Genomic DNA, 6431 nt, shown 5'->3' with positions numbered 1-6431 from the left:
CAGAGTTTTCACCTATTCCGCTCCAGGAATCAAACCAGCAACCTTTCGGTTACTGGCCCAACGCTCTTAACTGCTAGGCTACCTGCCGCCCAAGTTCATCGTAAGAGAATGAGCCGATAGACTTGTGATTGATGTGATTGATTGTGTGAACCAGGGGAAGTAACACGAGCAAAGAGGATTTTGACAGGCCCCATACATCAAGATTTTTCTCACTATGCCTGTTAATGTCACTGCTACAAGCTTCAGGGTGTTCAATCATATTGATTCATATGGGTGACAATTAGGTCTTCATAGAGCAGACTTGTGGGATACATTGCATTGCATTGCATTGCATTGCATAAATGCAAGACTGTGTAATCTGATCTGATTTTAGATGTAGCCAGGCTAGCTAATGTACTAATCCAATGATTTAATATAACATCAACCTTGACGGTTGATATTCACTCTAAGGTCAAAGGTATTGAGGATCATCATGTACAGTACAATTCTTCTCCCCTTGAGGCATACATAGAAACACCATTCATAATTCATCACCACTTCGGAACAATAGATCATATTATATGGCTCTTATTAGTTGTTAATAATTAGCCATCAATTAATGTATTAACATGCAGTTTAAGGTCATTAGGCACTTGTTAGTCCTTTAGGGACTGATAGTTAGTCATAAATGATGAATATTAGGCTTTCCCACTGTGATTTAACCACTCAAATCCATACCATACATTAATAGTAGCGACAGCATATACTGGGGCCAGAGTGTGTACACTCAGAGCCATGTTGTTCTGCATGGTAACAGAGCAGAGCGAGAGGCATTTATAAAGACTAGGGTGTACACAGTGGAAATAATAGTGGCTATTACCAGGCTTAGAAACAGAGGGCTTGGGGGTAGAGAGATGAGCCCATTCCATCCAGCATTCAGCCAGCTCTTTGTTGCTGTATAAGTGCCATACATACAAATTAAATAGCTGTTTAAATTGTATTGTACTCAACTCATCTCAATCTCAAGTGAGATTCCTGCAGATCAAGAGAGAATGGGGATAGTTTAATGAGAGACGTGAGACAAAGAGATAAATCCAAACATCTATTTGTAAATCTCATTTAATTACTACCATCTGCTGTGTGGTTGCGTCATCAAGGAAAAAGAGAGAGACGGTTTTGCTTTCATTATAGCTTGGCAAAACACATAATGCTATATTGTACATGTACATGTATACATGTTAGTTTGCATATGCAGTTTTCTGCTAAGTGATTACATAATGTTGGTATTTCTGGCAACCAGTTGAGTTAATCTTTTTCATTAAACATACTGTAAGCTATAAGTCTGAGGGTTAATACTGTTACACCTCATCAGCGAGTATTGTATGTGTTTCACATCGCTGGGAGCACTTGAAAGAAGAGGTGAGAGCTTTGAATTCCTCACACATCACACAGTGATAGTATGGGGTATTTGGTTCAGTCTGTTTGCTGTTGCTGCCTGGAGCAAGAAACCTCCTCAGGTAAATGCATTTCAAAGCACTTCTTCACTTTTCTTTATTTCTCTTCTCCTCCTCACAGTTTTTTAAATCTGCCTGTTGCTTTCTTTTCCAGAATAGAATGTGTGCCGTGTGTGTGTCTGACCGTGGTCATGTCTAGATAGTATTTAGTATTGGCTTGATTAAATATACTGAACAAAAATATAAATGCAACATGAAAGAATTTCTAAGATTTTACTGATTTACAGTTCGTAGAAGGAAATCAGTCAATTGAAATAAATAAATGAGGCCCTAATCTATGGATTTCATGACTGTGCAGGGGTGCAGCCATGGGTGGGCCTAGGAGGGCAGCCAATCGGAATGAGTTTTTCTCCACAAAAGGGCTATATTACAGACAGAAATACCTCTCAGCACCCCCTCTCAGACGATCCCGCAGGTGAAAAAGCCAGATGTGGAGGTCCTGATCTGGCCTCGTTACACGTGGTCAGCGGTTGTGAGGCCCGTTGGATGTACTGCCAAATTCTCTAAAACAACATTGGAGGCGGCTTATGGTAGAGACATTAACAATAAATTCTCTGGAAACAGCTCTGTTGGACATTCCTGCAGTCAGTATCCCAATTGCATGCTCCCTCAAAACTTGAGACATCTGTGGAATTGTGTTGTGTGACAAAACTGCAAATTTTAGAGTGGCCTTTTATTGTTCCAACACAAGGTGCACATCCCCGCCATAGATGGGAATAGAAGTACTCAGACTGGACACTCTTTGAGCCGTACCCCCGTGCTGAGCCACACTCTGGCTGCATCATTATGCCTGTAGGCTAAAAATACAGTGGCTCTCCTGATCCCTAATTCACACAGGACCAGCCCACAGTGCTGCCACCACCACACACGAGCACCATCACCACGACCATGGCTCTGTGTGCTAGCTATCAACATGTAGGCATGTCATGTTGGTGAGGTAATCACACTGCTGGTGTTTTGGGCTTTAATCTGATTGATGTTATAATAAGATAATGATAGGCTATCATCATGAAATGAATAATACCTTATCACTAATAATATTAGATTGAATGTGATTACTCTTTATAATTAAGATTTGGATTGAGTCTGATGAGAGTTTTATTTTATGTTTAATCCTATTCATTTATTTCTTAACACGTGGCTTTTTTCAGTGCAGGTTCCATTTGAGCATTCAGAACCCATGACTGACTGGAACAGGAAATCAATAATGTTCAACTGGCATTATGGTGACAACGGCTCCACTGATCCACTGATTGAATATGGAGGATGGGGCTTTGAGCCTTGAACAGAACATCAATACAGAAACCATAGGAACACATGGAGGGATTCATTAATACACTATTCATATATGTAAGTGGAACCACTGAGAAATCTTTAAGAGCTATTACAAGTGGCAAATGAGATGTTTGGGTAATCAAGACTGTGAACGATATTGGTATGATTGAAAAACAAGTAATGGAAGTAAATGCTCTTAATTAATTATGGTTTTGAGAATCAATTTCTGCACTTCAGGGAGATTAAAGCAACACTTAGCTTTTCACAGCTCTCTCTTACAAGGTTAGGACAAAAGCTGCTACTCTCAAAACAATTTTGAATATATATTTGTTGAAATGATACATTGCATAGACCTGGAATAACTACAACCTTGCATAATCATGTTTGGTACTCTAGGCAGTAGCATATCAACTGAATACATTAGTGTGGCCATAACGAAGAAGTTGCTTGGGAGATTCTCAGCATCCTTAGGTTGTGGTTACCGGTAAGCCCAAGCGAGCATGAAACATTGGAGGATTCATGATTGTATATCCTGGGGATATAGAATATATGACTTGTATTTAATATATTTGAGAGGGACTTGTTTAGACCTAAATAAAATAAATGACATGGTTGTCATTTACCTTTGAATAATATAATTGCAATATTCACCATGATAAGTAATTATTTCATTGTTTTCAATATTCATCATCATTTATCTAATTGGGAAATGTGATCTTTATTTGATTTTTTTTACTCAACTAAATTAGATGTACATGAACTCTGTTTCCACCACCACCCTTGCTGACTTACCTGACCCACCAATGACCAAACACTTCAGATAAGTCTTTTAAATATTTCACCTTCATTTAACCAGGTAGGCTAGTTGAGAACAAGTTCTCATTTACAACTGCGACCTGGCCAAGATAAAGCAAAGAAGTTCGACACATACAGCAACACAGAGTAACACATGGAGTAAACAAACATACAGTCAATAATACAGTAGAAAAAGTCTATATAAAGTGTGTGCAATTGAGGTAGGATAAGGGAGATAAGGCAATAAATAGGCCATGGTGGCGAAGTAATTACAATATAGCAATTAAACACTGGAATGGTAGATGTGCAGTAAAAGTAAAATGTTATGTGACACAGTTCTTTTTCAGTGGGGTTTGACAGGGGAGCAGAGTACAGTGAGATTGTCCCTCTGTCTCTCCCTGGAGAGAACCTAGCCCTGTTACATAACCTGTGTGATAATCTGACGATTAGGTCCATGGTCTGTATGCCGACGATGGATCTGTCAATAGCACTGAATGGGTGTCAGGGTGATAGCAGCATAATGCTCAATACTGACTGACTGTTTCCCCCTCTGCCTTTACTCCAGATCCATATAGTCAAGACACAAGAGCTATAGAGACACATCAGAGTCGACATGCTGGTGTGAGGGTTTGTCAAATCAAATCAAAGTTTATTTGTCACGTGTGCTGAATACAACAGGTGTAGGTAGACCTTACAATGAAATGCTTACTTACAGACTCTAACCAATAGTGCAGAAAAGGTATTAGGTGAACAATAGGTAAGTAAATAAATAAATACAACAGTAAAAAGACAGTGAAAAATAACAGTAGCGAGGCTATATATAGTAGCGGGGCTATAAAAGTAGTGAGGCTACATACAGACAACAGTTAGTCAGGCTGATTGAGGTAGTATGTACATGCAGATATGGTTAAAGTGACTATGCATATTTGATGAACAGAGAGTAGCAGTAGCGTAAAAGAGGAGTTGGCGGGTGGTGGGACACAATGCAGATAACCTGGTTAGCCAATGTGCGGGAGCACTGGTTGGTCGGATCAATTGAGGTAGTATGTACATGAATGTATAGTTAAATTGACTATGCATATATGATAAACAGAGAGTAGCAGCAGCGTAAAAGAGGGGTTGGGGGGACACACACAAGGCAAAACATCCGGGCAGCAATTTGATTATCTGTTCAGGAGTCTTATGATTTGGGGGGTAAAAACTGTTGAGAAGCCTTTTTGTCCGAGACTTGGCACTCCAGGTACCGCTTGCCATGCAGAGGTAGAGAGAACAGTCTATGACTGGGGTGGCTGGGGTCTTTGACAATTTTTAGGGCCTTCCTCTAATGATTCATTAATTGTACATGTTGTTTGGGATAAGCTACAGGTTTTATAATGAGTTTTTAAAATAGTGGTGGCTCTTTATGTGGTTACGAAGGGCTGGAATTGTCACATAGGGTCACATAACAAGTGTAAACTCAATAAGATGCATTTTTATGTATTTAAATATACAAAGGATTGTTTTGGCAGCTAGGCTGAGAATGTACTGTCCAAATTTTGAGTATACACTGTAACACACCTTTTGTGGTATAGTAGGCTAGACATAGAACATTCATAAGTAGGCTATAACTTTATCTGGCTTATTACAGTTTCAACCGACAACATTACATGAGCGTATCGTTTTGACCGTTCTCCTTAGTACAACGAAACATACCAGATTCCATTGACAGCACTATTTGCGCCGAGGAAGCGCATACCCTGTAAAGCGGCACTGCGGCATCGCCATATCAATGCGCCCGGTCCTCAAGCACTGACTGGGAGAGAATAGCGCCTTTGCTTCCTTACCGGATTTATTTGTTAGTTACATTTTTCCTTTTGTTTAATCTTTTATTCACCATTCGTATCCGAATACCAGCGACTTGCCCGGACGGTCCCCACTTGCAAGGGTTTGCATTTCTTGGTTTTGCATGACGTGTCTTGGAGAAAAAGAGGCTTGCTTTGTGTGTTAGTGAAAATAAGCGGAGAGCTGGAGCAGGAGGGAAGCAGTGCCAGTCTCTGTTGTAGGCTGGACTGGCCACGGAGCGTGAGATATACTGACAGAGAGACAGACAAAAAAGGACTGAAGGAAGACAGCAAGATAATGTGATAACAGCACGGGACGAGAAAAGGGAAGGCGAAAGAGCCAAAACAGCTTTTAAACGATTTACTAGAGCTATGTTGTTTGCATGTCATTAGGGGAGTGTTGGCACGGGGCATCAGGTTAAAGGGATAGGGACTGGGAAATGGCTTAGGACCGTTATAAGAAAGGCTGAATTTAGCTTCTAGGGCTAAAACAAGGGAAAAACAAGGCTGTGATTTTTGATGGTTTAGATGCGCCCTTATTACGCACCATCGGTCCAAATAAGCCACATTTGCGAGCCATTGTAATGTGCTGATGCCACTTGCAGTCTAGCTGGCTATTGGTATATTACAGGTTTTACTCATGCTACTTTCCATTGCAATCCTTGGACAATTATATAATTCAAAGTTGAAGATGGTGGTTGTCTATGACATATGATTACTGTGGTGTGTCTGGTTATGATGGAGCTAGGCAAGGTGTGTTCCTACTGTCTGTCTGAGGAACGGTTCATCCAGCAGCATTGGGGGGGGGGGGGGGGGGGGGGGGGGGGGTGATGAAATTTGGAGTGGCTTGGATGAGGCTAGACTAGAGCATGCCTGTGATGTTTGGTGTATTCAATGATGGATAGACTACCGTTTTGGTGATGTCATGTACACTTATTATCTAAATGGGTTTTGGTATTGTTGATAGTATTCATAGAGTACATGTTATCTGTATCTTTGCCATACAGAGCAGATTAGAAGACTGAGAATGAATGTTTGTGTTAAGGAA

Source organism: Oncorhynchus clarkii, chromosome 12, assembly GCF_045791955.1.
Source record: "Oncorhynchus clarkii lewisi isolate Uvic-CL-2024 chromosome 12, UVic_Ocla_1.0, whole genome shotgun sequence".
In the NCBI taxonomy this organism is placed as follows: domain Eukaryota; kingdom Metazoa; phylum Chordata; class Actinopteri; order Salmoniformes; family Salmonidae; genus Oncorhynchus; species Oncorhynchus clarkii.
This window is presented reverse-complemented; position numbering follows the sequence as displayed.